At 40.2% G+C, this 18,417-nt stretch overlaps 1 protein-coding gene across 5 annotated transcripts in view; it reads right to left on the bottom strand.

The window, feature by feature from the left end:
• Window positions 1–18,417, bottom strand: part of TIAM2 (TIAM Rac1 associated GEF 2) — a 170,717-nt gene that overhangs the window by 102,305 nt on the left and 49,995 nt on the right. Inside the window, exon 3 of one of the 5 annotated variants that reach the window (XM_082049732.1) lies at window positions 18,253–18,302. The exons of the other annotated variants lie outside the window; for them this stretch is intronic. The gene's annotated coding sequence lies outside the window, so the exon portion shown is untranslated. The remainder of the gene's footprint in view (window positions 1–18,252; window positions 18,303–18,417) is intronic. 5 annotated transcript variants of the gene reach the window in all.

Raw genomic sequence — 18,417 nt, 5'->3', positions numbered from 1 at the left:
TTTCACTTCCCAAATGACAGCACCAACACAAGCCTTAACAGCTCTGGCTATAGGTCAGAATAGATGTTAAGCAATGAAAAATGCCATAGATTAGTACAATTTTATACCCTTAGTTATCACAGAGACTTAACAATACCGTAAGTGGCTACTACCTTCCTGTCAGAGGCTCCTGTTGTCCCTGTGAAATGCTGTAATACAGGAGATCAAAGGGATGCTCCCCATCCCCACCTTCCTGTGAGGCCAGCGTGCCCTTCCAAGCTCAGCAGAGAGACTCCTGCCCAGGCCCTCACCACATGCACATTGTGCTCCTCTCAAATGGGTTTTTCCAGCATCCAAAACAGGGAGAACCCCCTGACATTTAAGGCATGCAATAAGCCATACCTGATGTTTAAAACAAGATGAAATTTTTCCTTTATTTTTATGTTGCACGGTTCTCTAGCACTGCTGTAGACAGGGTCTTGCTATTTGTGGTTATTTCCTATTTTCAAGTGAGTTATATGGAATAGTTCGGGAGTCAAAGTGCCTCTGGTTACCGTCTTATTAATTTCAGTATAATTAAATGAAGAAAGACACAGCAAGATCATGTGATAGCAGGGCATGTGGCAGAGGCATTACTGAAAAATGGGAAATCAATTAGGAGAGAAAAAGAGGTGAACTATGCAGCAAACCCATCTCCTCAATTTAGATGACTAAGTGCACTGGATATGAGAAGCCTGGCCTGCAATGACCAATCAGTAACCCTACACTGGGTCTGGCTGGGATAGAGTTACTTTTCTTCATAGCAGCCCCTATGGTTCTGTGTTTTGGATTTGTGACCTAAACAGTGTTGATAACACACCAGTGTTTGCACTATTGCTGAACAGTGCTGGCACAGCATCAAGGCTTTCTCCAGTTCTCACCCTGTTCTATCAGCAAGCAGCCTGAGGTGGGCAAGAGGCAAGGGGAGGAGAGACAGCTGGGATATCTGACTCAAACAGACCAAATGGATATCCTACACCATATAATGTCATGCTCAGCAATAAAAATGGGGTGTTGTTTTGCCAAGGTTGCCATTGCCACATCTGAGACCAAGAAGGCCCTCACAAGAGTCAGCCTCTGAGACCAAGGTGGCCTTCACTACCACTGATAGCTACTGCTACAGACAGGGTCACCCTCCATGGCCTCAGAGGCTCACACTTCTTAATTTTATTTTTTCTTCAGAACTAATGGTAAAAGCTTCATCTTTGAAAAATAAAGTGAGAGAGAAATACTGATACCCCAGGAAAAGATAGGAACTTTCCACAGGGTGTTTCCAAAAGATTGACTCAATTTCAAAGATACAGTGATTTCAAATTGGGTCCATCTCTTTGAAACACCCTCTATATCACTGCAGCAGAACTGATGCATCCTTTTTGACAAGTACCCTTCTTCACCCTCTTCAATACATAACTAGCAGTAACAAATTTCTGTTAACTAGGTAACTGTATCTTCCGAGCTATAATTAAATTTTACTTTACTACAACATATAGGTGTAAAAATGCTCTCAATTTAGGACTGTTACTTTGCAGGAACAAAACGCTAAAACTTGGACAAATCTCACCAAAAAAAAAAAAAAAAGAAAGAAAAAAAAAAGGAGTGGAAAGATTTTTTTTAATGCATTAGGTTAAAAAATGAGAACTGATGCTTTCACACATCCTGTTAAAAAAAAGCACATCTATTGAACGTGTAAAAATATTTGAAGGTGGAGTCATTTGTCACAAGAATATACTAGGAGATCTTACAACATAAATATTTATAAAGCACAGATGTTATTTCACATTGCATTACTACCATAGCTTGTTCCATTAACTGATCCAACAGACCAGCTAATTGCTTGTGCAAGATTGACTATTTGCTATCACCCATTCAAGGCAGTTGCTGGAGGGCAGGGAAGGTTTAAGGGGCTGATTTCTAACCAAATAGATTTAATAATTTTCATTGTAATACTGATCATTCTGTCATCAATTAAGTTAGAAAAATCTGCAGACATAAATAAATGTAAGAGAAGGATAAGTATGGCAAAGTTTCTAATAAAATTATGTCAAAGCGGTGTTTGCTTCAATAGCATGCACCTAAAGGCATACAAAATAGATTTTGTTGCATAATAAATTTTAACTAAAGTACTCCTGCATATGCACATTATTTTATAGGAAGCTTCAAGACATTAATGTTTCCCCTGAAGTTTCAGATCCTAGGGTTATATGAGTATACAGCTAATTCTGCTTGACAATACTTCTAATCCTTCTGTTAGTAGAGAAGCACTTCAAAACACAAAATAAGGAATTAACACAACATAAGGAATATTAAAAATGTCAAATTCAGGGGGAGGGGGGTTGTTTGTTTGCTGCTTCTTTTAAAAGTCTTTATTGTGATTTCTCATTATAGCTAGCTGGCAAACCTACTAAAAGTGGTAAATGGCAATATTAGGAGCTTATTACAGTACCATTAAATTAACTAAAAGAAATACTGGGGTATAAAAGCTAGAAGAATTCTGGCTAACATGTGTTGATCATACCCATACACACTGCCTGAACAGAGCAACACATAGATCTCACAAGCGGCTGCAAAGCTATTTGCCTGGAGCAGAGTGAACAACGAGAACAAGCTCAACATCTGCCATGGTGTCCAACTGTTCACAACCATTTTTCTGGTCAGAGAGGGTATTGTTTAAGTTGACAGGTTCCTAATGGTCTGAATTATTTAGCAGTTCTCAAAAGACTCTTTCTACTCATTACAGGGGAAAACGCAAACCACTGCAGCCGGGGTTCCCTTGCTCCCCGGGAACTGATCATGCTAATTGAGGAGAACATCACAATGTGTCCCGTTTTAATCACATGAGCTAAGTAGGCAAGAGGCTTTTATTATCCCCGTCGTACAATGAAAGACGGAGGGCGCTGACTTCCGCAAGGATACACACCATAGTATAGCGTCTCAACAGTTTTTAAAAACCTCATTTTAAACAAAGAGGACATATGTTGCTGATAAGCACTGCATCTACCAAATGAAGTAAACAAGTAAATTATATTAAAGAGAAATTGGAAACACGCTGTTTCAAGCCTGAACACTAAGTGAACAACAGTAAGCATCTCAACATATGGGAAGTTATGGGGATAGAAAGGCAAAATAGCTGTTTATTTATTTTTCTTCTCATCTGCCATATGATAGATGACAGGTATAAACAAATTGATGTAGAAGCATGAGAGGTTACAAACAAATGACACTCATACTTAAAGAGCTAGATCATTCAAAGATATTCCCACATCTAGTATCTATAAATATGAAGTGGAACAGTACTAGTAAGGAAGCAGAATAACAGCAGCTTTACTTATGATGGATTATTCCTTTGTCACTTATCTTAACAGTAATCAAACACGCTGCAGCAGTAACTCTCTCATGTAATCCCAGCTTTCCTGAACACAGGACAAAACACAACAGACTTACAATCAACAGGACTGTCTTATTTTCCTCACAGCACTAGGAGGCCTCTAAAATTTTTAATCCCTTCAAAATTGTAACACCTGAACAGAATTCCTCACACAAACTTTGTAAGGAATGTTAGTGTAGTAATTACGAATGCCTGCAATAGACCCCTATTACCAAAACACAGACCATGTGTGAGAAGAAAGAGATTTACAAATGCATTCAAAGGCTATAAAGGAAGACATGTAAATATTTAGTAGATTACCATATGGAACACAACAGATATAGAGAATTGCCAGTTTGATGGAAGGACAGATAGAAAGAGAAAACTTAAAAATTAATATTATTACTTCTCTTCATAAGCAACCTCAATGTGGATAAGCAATAGCAAAAATAAACTACCTCAATGCATATTATAGGAGTTGGAGAAATTCCTTTCCTCTTCTTTAAAAAGAGGCTACAGAGTTAAGCTTTTCAATTAACATGAACAAAAAGACACTGGTTTACATTGAAAATCTATATTTTGTCATCTGCATATAAACATTTCCAGAAGCAGAAGATTAAGTCAGCTAGCTAAATAGAAAGACATTAAATATTTTGCCAGCATGACATTGTGAATCAATAACTAAAATCCCAAAAAAGCAAAGAGACAACATGATACCAGCCTATTCAGCCATAAAATTAATTTCCAATAACCACATTTTAGCATGCAGCTTAGATCATACGTAGCATTTCCCTGTTTGAGAGCATGCAAGATTGATTATAACGGGCTCAATTGTCCCATGCACAGGCAAACAACACATAAGGAATAATTAAATCATCAAGATTCCCCCCACTGAGCCTCCTACACATGCTTACACTCAGGCAAGGGAGAGGTGGAGTCCCTCCCAAGAAACAAAAATGTAGGATTATGTGAGAAGGCTAAGACCATCTGCACAAAGTCATGTGGCCAGGGATTTCCTCCTCTCCATGCTGTGCACAGGGCATCCTTCCCCACTTCCAGTCTGAGCCGTGGGGAGGGCAGCTGAGATGGGCTTTATTTCCCAGATCAGGGACAAAAGGAAATCAAGAACCAGGAGTTTCTGAGGTCCTCGCTGCCCATACTTACTGCCTTCAAAGCTAAGCCATTTAAGGATGTAATCCTTACTACCCCAATCTGCAAAAGTTCATAATGTCTGGTTTGTCGTGAAATTCTGCACATCCTGGTCCCCAGCCCAGCCCCACTTGCACCCCCTCCCATGTGCTGCGCTCCCCCCGGAGCTGAGCCGGCCAGACACAGTCACGCTGCTTCCATTCATCTCCTAGGGACAGTGTAATGGGGCTCTTCCCAGTAACCACGAAGACTGCAAGAAAGACACAAGCCTTTCCCCACACAGATCCCAGAGTTTAATGTGAATTAATAAGCAGAGCATGGACATTTTCTGTTTCCTATTTTCTCTCAACTAATTTGAGTTCCTTTCTCCTTGCCTGAGGTAGAAAGCTAAGATCAGTGAAGAAAAAAAATGTTCTTGAGCTCAACAGGATATCTTGTTAGGGTATGGCAGCCTCAAGGACTCTTTCCTCTTTCCTGGCATCGGAGAAGTGGATTATAATTAACGTTTCTGATGGTTCACTTTTTCCATGGGGCCCAGAGGGGAATTCTATACCATTTTTCCATATATAATAAAACGTTAACTGTATTGCAGTAAAGGCAACCCAAAAAGCAATGTTTGGATGCTCTTTGACTTGAGTATCCCTAAGCAATTTGTAGAAGCAGACCTGTTTTTCCAAAGTGCTTTACTCTTTCTAAACAATGCTCAAGCCCATGTGAACAGGCTATTCTGAATCCATGATTTCTGAGTCCTGCCTGCTCTCTCACCTTATCAAGCTGCCTTTCAGCTTCCTGAAGTATTATTGCTGACACAGTGGGCATTACTAAAAGCCCAACCCAAGCCAACCACAGATAATAGAATGGCTCCCACTGACTTCTGTGGGCTTTGGATCAGACCAAAAGCAGTGGAAGTACACAGAGGATGAAGTCACATAGATCTGCTTTTCATTTCAGTATGGTCCTTAAAAATATGTCTAACTAGATTTAGTGTATTGTGTTCTTGATTTTATGCTGGGCTGGCAAGGTACACTGAACAAACACATCAAAACATATCCCTTGCCTTGGCTTAAATTCAGATTATTACATCTCCATTTTTCCACAAATTTGATATAATAAAGTGAAATAAATAAAATCAAGAAAAGGTTAACTTCACATAAAGCAAACTATGACCTTCTTTAACTGTACTAAATACAGAAAAGGAACATTCTGCTCACTTAACACATGCTACATAATGAGTTTATCAACACTGACATTAGTTTTGCAATGTATAAGACAGTCTGCAACCTCTTTTTGCAGGCCATATTTGTGAAATGCAAGATGACCCCAGGGCTATCCCCAGGAAATCCTTAACTCCTCTCTCTATTCAACAGAAATATTAGGCAGTCATTACCTTCCAGGTCTAATCAAACTTTGTTAAACATCCCCCAGTGATATATAAATTGGCCAACCTTCCAGTGCAAGATTCAAGTCTGGACCTAGAATTTGAACAATATTCAAAAACTAGGAATGTCTGGATCTCAAAGTTTCACTTAATTGTGTCTGGAATAAATCAAATCCACAGTCTAGTTTGCATTTCAGCTCTATGCTTTCAAAGTGGTTCCAATCTAATATTTTAATTTGGACAAATTGCTACTTCTAGTAATTAAAAGTGCTTGAAATGTTCCAAAAATCACATGTTCAATAAAATACTTTTCTTGAAATGTGAAATTTTGGAAAAAATTATGTCCATGTAAAAATCTGAAACATGTTTTGGTAACTTATTTTTCAACAACAAACTACTAATGCTGATAACCATGAAACTGATAAATGAATACATACACACACAGAAACACAGGCAGAGAACCTCATTTTCAATGCAGTGGTCTGTATTTGAAAGTTAAGATAAATTGTCAATGCTCAATGTCCCTGACAGGCAGTAAGTCCTCCCTAGTTGGGACAGCTGTTAGGCCCACCAGCATCTGAAGAACTGAGTGAAACTACACCGACAGAGCAGCACATTGCTTTTAATAAACCAGATTAGCCTCAGTTACATCGTTTGCAGCTGTTACAGCAACCAAGCTACAACACAAACCAAAGTGAAAACTCAGCAGTGACCCTTGCAGAGATTGCAAACATTTTTGAGTTTGTTCTTTGTTATTTCATCAAGGTACAAAGAAATAGATAATTTAAACTATAAGCAATTCCATTACTAGTATATGAGAATGGTCAACTATTCAAGGGTCATGCCAGGTTTCAGAATCACAGAATAGTTGAGGTTGGAAGGGACCTCTGGAGGTGATCTGCTCCAACACAGAGCCACCTAGAGTGAGGTGCCCAGGACCACATCCAGATGGGGTTTGAGTGTCTTCAAGGATGGAGACACTACAAGCTTTTGTTTGGCAACCTGTGCCAGCACTCTGTCACTCTCACAGTAAAAAAGTTTCCTGATGTTCAGAGGGAACCTTCTGTGTTTCAGTTTGTGTCCATTGCCTCTGGTCCTGCCATGGAATATCACTGAGAAGAGCCTGGCTCTATCCCATCTGCACTGTCCCTTCAGGTATTTGTACACATTGATGAGATCCTCCTGAGCCTCCTTCAGGCTAAACAGTCCCAGCTCTCTCAGTCTTTTGTCACAGGAGAGGTGCTCTAGTCCTTTCATCATCCTTGTGAGCCTTCATCAGACTCTGCCCAGTACATTTATCTCTCTTCCGTACTGGGGAATCCAGAACTAGACACAGCACTCCAGCTATGGCCTTACTAGTGTTTAGGGACAGAAGAGCAGAAGGACTGCTTCTTTGGTGTATTTTGGAGGGTTTTTCTCGGTACTATTGCTTAAGAAAGTATTACTGCAGCAGAGGTAGGATTCAGAAGTACTGACAGAAAAATATGCAAGAGAAGGAAGAGGACCAGAAATTTGTCAAAGAGCCACACCTACAGCTGCCAGACTTTCTGCGTTGTTTAGACAAGAGCAAGAACAGAAACACATCTTAACACTTTCTGGCAGCAGGAGCTGAGAAGCCCTTAAGCCAAATGCCTATCACAGTTTGCAAGCCATAGGCTGACGGGAAAACGGAGACATGGGCCAGCCCCTTGGCAGGAGCCTGACTAGAGCTTTCTGGCCAACAGCTCTGCTGCCAAGCTCCTCGCAAGAAAAAAGCCCCTCTGCCTTGGTGTGGAGAGAAGCCCCAGCATTGTTACGAACTCATGCTAGCAAATGTAATTCACCGGCTCAACAATATTTGGTGTCTTTTCCATGCCTGCTTTCTACAGGTTTCTGTGGTGGATACCTGATCATTACAGATGGTGGAAGAAAACAGTTGCCCTATTTGCATGCAGCACATTATTTGGCAATAACGGGCAAAACACCTTTCTCTCCTTGACTCATTTTTAAATACAAGAACTTATGAATAAACACAAATAGATGCATGTGCATTTTCTAAAGACAGGACTACAATTCAAGCTTCATTCCTGTGAAGAACATCCAGCTCCCTTTAAAGCAGTCTCTATAGAAGGCCAGACCTTACTGTGCAAGTGTAAGCTGGGCATCAAATTAGACCCATTACAGTACATACCACTTTCCTCCTGCTTTACGCCAGTATAAATGAATGCAAAAGATAGAAGGTTCTTGAAAGATGTTACTTGTTTAAATCACTTTTTGTTCAAGAATGGAGTGGAAACAGCAGATTTGGTCTTGCCTTCTCTCATTTATACTTACTGGCTGAGAAAATAAGAAACAGTTATAACCAAGCTTGTCTGGAGTATGATTGGGAAGGGAGATGACTCTCTTCAAAACACTGGAAGCTGGGTTAAATAAATACCAGAGTTCAGAGCACAGACTCAGAGGATGGCATTTCTGGCAAGTGTACAACATGGACTAAGAAAATCATATTGTGTTGATAACCTAGGAAACAGAATTCATGGTGACACCAAAAGTAGCATTTACTAACTAGGAAATACAATTTCTGTGCAGAAAAGTGTTGTGTGGCTCTTCTGCTATGCACGAATTTATATTTAGAACTATCAATTTCTTCTTCCTTTCTGTATTATTGCATTTCTCATGGTACACTGAGCTTTATGCGTGTACTCCTAGGAAGCCCATAAACAGCAACTTTCTTCCTGTGCTTGGCTTGGGCTGCTCAGCCATTGTGCTGCTTTTTCCTCTCTCCTCCCTGGGGACTAAAAGCAACAGCTCCTTTCACTTTCCCTTGTAACACAAGTCTTGCTCAGTATTATTTTTTTCTGTTTCCTATTGTTACTTTGTACTCTACGAGGTGATGCAGCCATTTAGGATTCAAACGAGGTGACAGATGAAACAGTAACTTTATCCCACAGGCTGCAGGCTCCAGGTTGACAGCAGAACTGGGGACTAAGGTAGAAAAAAGATTAACTCCTCAGCAAAACTAAGCAAATGAACTCACGATTCACATTTGGCTGACTCTAAACAAGGAGGTCATGTGTGAGATATTTATTTTAAGTGTATGTTGTTTTGTCTTTAAAAAAGAAAAAAAAATACACTTTTGTGGTATTTTAAAGCAATTTGGTTGGTAACACCTACAACCCCACTTACATGACAGACGAAGACCACCATAATGATGCCTGACCACACTTTTACATCAGAAATAACTCCAACAAAGTCAGTGTAATTATTCTGAAGCAAAGAAAGAAATGCTGAAGGATAACCAGGATGTTTCACTCTGATTAATTCATCTATTTCATCTAGTTTCATCCATTTCTCTGCTTCCTCTGTATCATCAGCTGAAGACTGAACCTGTGAGCACTCAGGGAAGCAAGGGAACCAAGAGACCTGCATTTCAAGACTACGTGGAAGATTTATGGGACTTATGTAAGTCAGTCAGGGAACAGTGGAGGAAGATCTATTTCCTTCTAAAAAATGGTCACCTCAGAGAAATCGTGAACTCTGAGGTGTCATTTTGCTTTTTTTGTTGTTTGTTTTTTTTTTTTTTTTTGTGTGTGTGTGTGTGTGTTGTTTTTTTTTCCCCTCTTTAGTTTTCAAGCTGTTTCTGTCCTTTGAGAAGACATTGTATAAAGCTGACAAATGGGAAAACAAAACCAAAGCATTTCATGTACAGAATATTATTCCAGTAGGAACTTCATGAACTGAACAAATAGAAACTGCGGCAATTCCCCCCGGTCCCAAAAAACCCCACAACAGATGACAAAGTATCAAAATTGTCTCATTTTCCCACTAAAATTGCCTGAAACCAGATGGGGTTCCCCAAAGACATATGGTCTGGGCTTCTACTTATATTAAAATTCAGACCTGATCATTTTAATCCACCATAGCTAATCCTATTTGCCTAACCAAGAGTTAAAATAACTAGCACACTTCTCCTTCCTCTGATGATTCAATAGGTGGCATCTACTCTGCTTTTCCCTGCTTTAAGAATTCAAGATAAGTAGTTCTTAAGAGTCATAGTCATTACTCTATAAGGTATGTAACATAGATATCTTCCTTCTTCAGCTTTTGGAAGGGAATTTCTCCATTTTGCTTTCTTATCTGAAGCTGTGCCTGGGGTTTGGGGATTGTTTTTTGTTTGGTTGCTCTTGTTTGTTTGGTTGGTTTTGTGTTTGCTGTTGGTTTTAGATTTTTTTTGCAAAAGCCACATCTATGGATATTTTAGTTACACCAACAGGAGACAGAAGAGGAAACCCACACCTACAGTAACACAGGTCATTAATCTGTCCACAAAACTGTTGTCAAAACACAGACTAAGTTCACAGACTGCTCAAGTGTTCATAAAGTTTTCACCAAACATCTGTAGAGTGTGGGGGGTGGGTGGGGGGTGAGTCTAAGAGCAGTAAAGACAATTGATTTTGCCAACATTACATTAAAAAAAAAACCAAACAAACAAACAACAAAAAACACACACTGGTGTTCAGACCACATATCTTAGTGTGCCTCCTTTTAATTTACTTCAAAAAAACCTATTTCACCTGGCAAATTTTAACCTTTTTCCTCAACTCTGTCCTCAAATACTCATCACTGTCCTACTTGCTCCTTTTCTTCCCCAATAAATTCATCTTGGGCCAACATCACATAGGTTCCAGGCATCATTTAGTTGTCCCCATACTCAGCATCATTTGCTCTTTTCATAAGGAGCTGGAAGCCTGGCTGGTGTGGAAGGTGCTGGGAAGGAGGGCAGCAGAGCTGCACTTCCATGGGTCTTTGGAACTTACTGGGTTTAGTTCAGTTAAACAGCTGCATATTTTTATAAACTTTCTTCATTCTCTTCTTGTAGCTATCACATTTAAGATGTTCTGGTCAGCAAACTAAAATAAATACATTGTTTATCCATTTTATCCATTTTAAATTTAACTCAAATTTCCAAAAAATAGAAATTCACACAACTAACAGATTAACAAGCTATGAAAATGTCATATGTAAATGTACACATGAAAGTGTCTAATTAAGAATTTGCTAAAACTAGGTACAATCATACAAATGTTTAAATAAGGATGATTCAGTATAATGTTACTTACTGATACATAAAAAAATAAGTATGATGACAGCTTCTCAGCTGCAAACCAAAATTTTTCAACGTAAACAGCTGAGTAGAACCCACCCAGCTCTGGGAAGAGAATTAGAACCCAGTACAAAATAGATTTAACACATTTACTATTAACACATAGTTAATCCTTAGTATGGCAGCACGAGACACTACAAACCCTCCCGTGCTGGTAAGTCCGGTTTCCACACACGGCAAAAGCCTGCAGTCAGACATGCCAGACACTGATCTGGTTTTCTCCTACCCTAAAACTCTGGTTTACCACCAGGAAGATAACTGAGGGTTGGTTTGCTCTGCCCTCCCTTCCCACTTCCCTCCCCAGGCCACACATGAAGGTAATGCAACAGCATAATAAGAATCAGACAAAATGCCATTTACTGCTTCATGCTCATAAAATCGCTGCACTTGGTCAGGGGCCTCTTTGCACAGGCTCTGCATGAGGAACCAACCCCAAAACCCTCCTTTTCCATGGCTGTTCCCCTACAACGGCAGGTAGATGCAATAGCACTTAACTTTGAGGCATCTTATATCCACCTGAAGACTGACACATATAGCTGTCATTTTTCCAGAACAGAATAAACCCAGTTTTGAAAAGAGGAAGACGGGTCACACACAACCTCTCAAGGGAAGGGTAAAGTATCTTTACACCCATACATACAGGGAAGTGTTGGATTCATGGCGCTGCTACTTGAAATTTAACTTATCATGAGTCACTTTCTAGACAAAAACAAATTATCAGTATGCAGCTAACTACCCAACTACAGAAGAGAGATCTCAGCAGCAAAGAACATTAAAGGGCTCCGTCTTGATACCCTAGGCACCAATTTCGCTCACAGCGACACCAGCATTCACATGACAGTGATCCCATTGGAGTCTAAGGAAATGAAAATATTGTTATTCCAAGTAAAAAAAATTAACCGAAATTGCTGAACAGAAGAGCTACCCTTCATCCATGTATAGCCTTTGGTGCAATGCATTTGAGTAGGAAAAATTGCAAATAGAGCCAGTCAGCAGCCAGGCTCTGCAGGCTCTGCTGTGCAGACAAGCACATCTAGCCCGAAACACCAAACCAGCAGATGGAGGGGGCTGCAGAAATTCAAGGTCATTGAGGGAAGCGCTTCTGTCCTGGCCCTGAGATAAATCAAGGCAGTGCTGTCTCAGTAAAGTGATAGTTGAAAAGAGGACTTGGACGTTAAGGAAAAGAAAAAGATCAATCCTACTGCCTCCCACTGCTTGATTCCAGCTGCTTGCCAAAGGGGGCACTTTATATATTCATGATGAAGGAGCAATGCTTCCTAATAGAAATGCTTAATTCTTTAGGTCACTCCACTTCCTAATGTAAACAATTCGGATAGCAAACCAACACCAAAAGGCATGCCAGGATTTTACACAGGAAATGTTACCGAGAGCAACTGCTGACTTTCATTTAAAAAAAAAAAAATAGCTTAAGGATTGATATGTGTTTGTTGGTCTGGCCTCTTGGGCCCTTGAATCCACTCAATTATGTCCAAAGAAAAGTCTTTTAAGGACACTTTGAAATATACTGGCACATACTTCAGGATGGAAAACTATTCTTTTGCTTTTCATCCCTATGACAGACAATCCCAGGAAGCTGCAACTCTTAAGATCTCTTGATCAGCTTCTCTTGTAATCACAGTCAAGCAGCAAGGTCAAAAAGGAAACAGTGGCTATAAAACAATGTTAATGCTACTTTTAATTTTCTAATATTTATTTTTTTGTTATCAAGTCTTACATTGTACAAAAAACTAAAGAAACTGTGCACACTTCACAGTTTCTCTCAAAAGGGAAGCATTTATCCACTTAGATTTCTAAGTCTGTCCTTTTTTTTTTTTTTTTTTTTCCTTCTGGAGAGCAAGGAGAAGAGATGAGAAAAAAAAAAAAAAGGAAAAAAAAATTGACATATCGTGATCCCAGCCAGCTTCCTGTCCTGGTTTGCATCAAGAGTGTCATGAAATGAAGAATGACATAATATGCAATAGTTCCCCTGGCTTTGAAAAACATTATGTTAGGGTGGCGCATACACTCCAGAATCCTGCAGCCAGAGTACACAACTGGAACACTCAGAGTTTCCATTTGTGAAAAACCTCAGAGAAGCATTTTAAGCACAAGTTTAACTTTTAACATGTCTTTATCCTACTGAAGTCCTGTATCCTGAACTAGTTCTTAAGGCTTCCCCAATACTTACTCTCTTTACAAAAATATTTCTTTTTGATGAATTCTCTTCCACATTCCTAAAGGTGAAATCCCAGTTAGACCAAAATTAGCATGAGGTTGCTTACTGCAGAGCCAGGATTTCACTACCAGCTATGAATTTTCTTCAGATTATCTTGGGACAAACTGTGTTCCCAGAGCAGCCATGGTATTAGGTAAATGGTACAAAATCATGCCCTCACTGTGCACCTCCACCTGCAGTCCCCACAAGAGGGTTGGGCTGTGCAGGGGGCAAAGGCAGTGAGAAGTCCAAGGGGCATTAGCTAAAGCCTGCAACTGCACAACTGAATGACAAGCATGTTTTTGCCCATTTTCCTTATAAGCTCCCACCCCTTTCTTTTTCCCATAATCAAAAATCATAAGGGAAGTTACATGCAAGTCATTGAAGAAAAACACAGACTCCTAATATGAACTGGTCCTTCTCCCTCCTCCTCCTCAGGCACTGTCCCAAGAACATCTTCGGGGACCCAAGTTTTGCAGAAATCAGCATAAAACAACAAATTTCACTTTTGACAAACTTTTTTTTTTTATTCTTTTTAACTATTCCAACTATCTGGTGCTGCAGCAGTCAGCACACATGGGTTCTTATTTTTACCAGGGACAATCTTGATGTGTTTTTTTTACTGACGTCTGAGGAGGCACAGGAGATGGCAAAGCCGTCCTAAACTGCAGAATCCCTTATTTTGAAATGGATAAAATTATTTTGCACATTATTTCCCACATTATGGAGGAGGAGATGCAAACTGGGCAGGAGCCAGGGAGAAGGGAGATGATAAGGGTGCTCCAGATGATGACTTTCGCATGGCTGCGAAAGTATCGTGAACCTCAGTGCACGTGCACTGTATGGGGAGGGGGTGACTGAGAGGAGGCGATAGCTTTAAGTCCTTCTCCATCCTGCCCAATAAATCTGTGTCTGACAGATCCCCACAGGCCTGTATATCATTCTCCCTTTTTGCAATTAGGAAACCAGCTGCAATTCTTTGGCCAGAACCCAGCCAGGCTTCCCATGCTCCTATAAGATTCTCCAACAAATAGCACTAAAAAGCAAAGAAACCAAACACAAAACTTAGCATGCGACAAACTCTTCCATGTGTGACCTCTGTACCACGCAACCTGTGAATCTACATAAGACTGACTTTCTGCGTAAGGTCATGACAAGAAAAAAAAAAAAAATCTGGATAGTCTATGAACTTCATTTCCCATTCAGCTTTCCCCGTTTTCCCATCGCTTTGCACATCATCTACCATTTCCGCTCAATTTGAATGAAGAAAAAGCACAAATCCCAAGATAAGCATGTGCCATCTATAGCAGGGCAGTTCTTTATTTCTGATGAAGATGCAGCCAATTAAATAATTATTGGATGAAAGCATATTGCCGCAGAAAACTTTTTCACAGAGCATGAGAACTTAATTCAAGAAGCTGAGAGAGGCCAGTGTCAGAACTCACTTCCGTTCTGTATATCTAAGATAATGAAATATAGCTTTTCGTAATGCTTTTCCTTCCTTTTTTCTCTACGAAAAAAAAATTACTCTTTCAGGGATTTGCTGATATCTTGACACTTGCCACTGGAAGTAGCAATTGCTTGCAAGAAGCTGGAAATGAAGAGTAAATCTAAGCTGTGCGCGACAATCTGCCACCAGTGAATTTAGGAAAAGAGAAACTTTAACTGCTGCCCTGTGGCTCTTCCACCTGATGCTGCTCCTATCTCCTCCTGGAACACTCCATTTAAAATTTTAAAAACAAAACAAAAAACAAAACCAATAAAAGCAACAAACAAAAACCCCACACACAAACAAAAATAAATTTTTTTTAAAATTGAAAAAAAAATCCAAAACGGAAACAGAGATCAGCATTCATCAGGCACTGAATGTCTGTTCTATATAGGCACCTGGGGTGTAGATTTGATTAAAACCACTAGCTCAAATCACCCTCAAGGCTTGGCACCCTTTGAATTTTCTTTTTTCAAAGGTAAGGAACAGTGCCTAAGGGCTGCTACAGCACTGCCTGGAAAGCTCCCCAAGCCCAAGCACTACCACCTACAGTGCTGCTCTGCTATAGTAGCTCAGGAACCAAGTGCATGCTTTTTGGAAAGTGATAGCAGGGATGCTCCTAAACCCACTTCAAAGCTTGTTTTACAGTAAGTCAGTATAGTTTCCATGAGAAGCAGCATATTTCATCATCAGCGTAACTCCAAAAATACCAAACAGTGATGAAGTAGTTTCTTATCAGTGCAGCAAGCTGGCAGTGCAAACACGAACAGCTGAATTCATTGCTCCCTCCTGCTCTCACCCCAAGTTCAACATCCCATTTCCTCACTGTCTTCAGTCACATCCCAAACATGTTCAGCAGGGAGCAGCACTTAATATTAAATTCAGGGCCTCTTCAAACCTAAGGAGATGGGAAACAATGGGTCATATTTTCAATAAATCTTGAGAGGATCATCCAAAGGAGATGAAAGGACAGTGGGAAAAAAAAAGTGTAATAAACAACCTTTGATTCAACTTAACCTTTCAAGATAGGGATCAGACAGCATGTTAGTTTTGTACAGGATACAATAGAGTGTATCATGCTCCCCACTCCTACAGACTGGCTTGAAGCTCTGCTGTTACAGTGACAGTGTCAGTAGCCAGAATTAAAGAAAAAAATAAAAGAAAGGACTACTGGGAATGACAAGTCTCTCAACATGGTAGGGAGCACATCACATACCCACCAAATCAAGTGCACTTAAAGACAGTCCATGCCATGATGCTTTGTTCTCTCCTGTAACAAGATATGGCAGATCACAGGTTTGCTATAGACAGAGAATATTTGTTAAGAGTCTTTCTAGGCTTCTTGTCAGATGCTTTAACCTCTCCTCAAATCATGGCAGGATGGTGAAACCATGTTGCTGTGTTCCCCCAGTAGGTCCATGCTCTGCGCTGGGGCATGGGAGCGAGCAGGGACATTGACAGGCTGGTCCTCTGCAGCTCCTGGATAGGTGACAGCCACATGGCAAAACCCACATCTGCTGGAGCTGCCACGGACGTGCTGAGCGGGAAGGCCACCATGGTGAGCCAGCCACAGAGCTAGCTGCCTGGCAGGGGCACCCTAGCTGGGGAGCAGAGGGTGAAAAGGCAGATGACTGGTAACATGGGCCTGCTTGGAGCACCAGAGTCATGTCCTCTTGCCACCACCCAGAGTCCATGAGAATGTGTAAAGACTCCAGTTTCTGATCTTTCTTACAAACCCTTAATCCATTACAGTTTTAGGCCTCTAGAGCTGTGTGCAGGCATGACAGATTACACGGTAGACAACATTAACAAGAGCAGGCTCCTGGGGTGAGATTAGGCTCCACCTATGCCTCAGAGGATACTGGGCCCATCCAAAATTGCCCTCAAAAAGTTAGCAGAGGACTTAGGTAATCAATTTGGTTCGCTGCTCAGAGTGTCCTTTGCCCCCAGTTATTCATCACTGCCCTGCCTAATTCACCATAAAGGAATTCCTGAGGAACTGCCCTGCCGTCAGGAAGGCTCTGTTTACTCAAAGGAAAGACCAAAAAGCACCAATAATTGAATGATTTCACTTGGCACAGACTGCTTAATTTAAGCAGATTTCTTTAGCTTTGGGGAAAAAAATGAAAAAGAGAACAATAATTAAGACCAAGTACAGTAAAGTTTGAGCTCTGGGTTTTTGTTTGGTTGGTTTTTGGTTTTGTTTCGTTTTTTAATTAGCCACCAGAAAACAGGCTCTGAAGCTAGGAGAGACCACGTGGAGTAAGTATTGTATTTTGCTGCAGACCCATCAGTGTTCTTGCAGAAAGCACTTGCTGCAGCGAGAACTGCCACTGGTTCCCTTCAGCTTTATACTACATTTCTGGAGTGCTGGGGTTAACTGGTGGAGAAACTGGTTCTTGTACATATCTTGAAATTAAACTTGTATTCCTTTCCCTTATCTTCAAATTTTAATATGAGGCCCTTCCTGTCACAAAATGCCTGGAATATATTGGCTGATACTGACAGAATACAAATTATTAAAACAACCCATACATTAAAAAGACAGTATGAATGCCAATGCACTATAGAGGTATCGTGATATTTCCCTTCCTCAACATTTTCTAACCCATTTTATCCCTGCTGCAAGGAACTCTATACATCAAAAATACTAGCTGCTATAAGGCAAGCTGTTTATGCTTGCAATTGGTATCAGAACTCAATATTTGCAGAGCTGTGGTATAAGATGTTAAATAGAGCTTTCATTGCTGGATGATTTCTGTTTAACCTTTTATTCCCCCCTCAGAAATTCAGAAAAGGAGAATGACGGGCCAAAGCTGTAGCAGAGCCTCAGAAAGAAAAGTGCACATTTGAAGTATTTCAACTCTAACCCAGTGATTACAGTGCAAACCTGACATTTTATTTCCCAAAACATAACACATGACAATGAGACTAAAACTAAATAAGAGGACATTTGATAGAAAGCCAGAGAAAAATTGGAAGCATAGCCCACAAGTTTTGTAGCATAATGATAATATCTTCCTCTGATAATATCTTCCTCTTTCTTGCAAAGTCACATTAAAACATAGGTTGCATAGACACAAATAGATACTCCTCTACCACAGCCACTTGGCTTTATTATGTCATTGAGTTTAGCATTTGTCACTAGTCACATCTCAAAAAAGCATCACTGCAGGAGTCCTTTTCAAGAAATTCTTCTGCAATATGTTGTTCCTGGCCTGTACCATGTACTTAATGTCAGAGATGCAAAATAATCTTTTCCAAATTATTTGTGTGAAAGCTTCACACTCTATCAATTAAAGCAGGAAATGGGATGTTAAAGAAAAAGCCCACACTCAAATTTTTCCATAAAACCTTTGCTATTAATATACCCAGATACACTCCATGCTGTGTTTATGATTACAAGCCTTTGCGGAAACATCAGCTGGTTAATAATCATCTGCATCTGTCACAATATCCCATTTATGCTCCAGCCTTCCATTGTTTTATTAGCTACCTTCGATAAATGATTGTCAGAATTATTTCTTCTTCATTTGCAGGAATAATCTGAGGATGAAACAGAAGAAAAAAGAAAGCGATGGTGACATGAAGTACAGCTGGGATGGCAAATAATGATTCTTCAAGGTCTCGCGTGTTGTTCCACCTGTAATGCAGAGTGTTT

The sequence above is a fragment of the Streptopelia decaocto genome (genome assembly GCF_964273445.1).
Source record: "Streptopelia decaocto genome assembly, chromosome: 3".
NCBI classification, from domain to species: domain Eukaryota; kingdom Metazoa; phylum Chordata; class Aves; order Columbiformes; family Columbidae; genus Streptopelia; species Streptopelia decaocto.
This window is presented reverse-complemented; position numbering and strand designations above follow the sequence as displayed.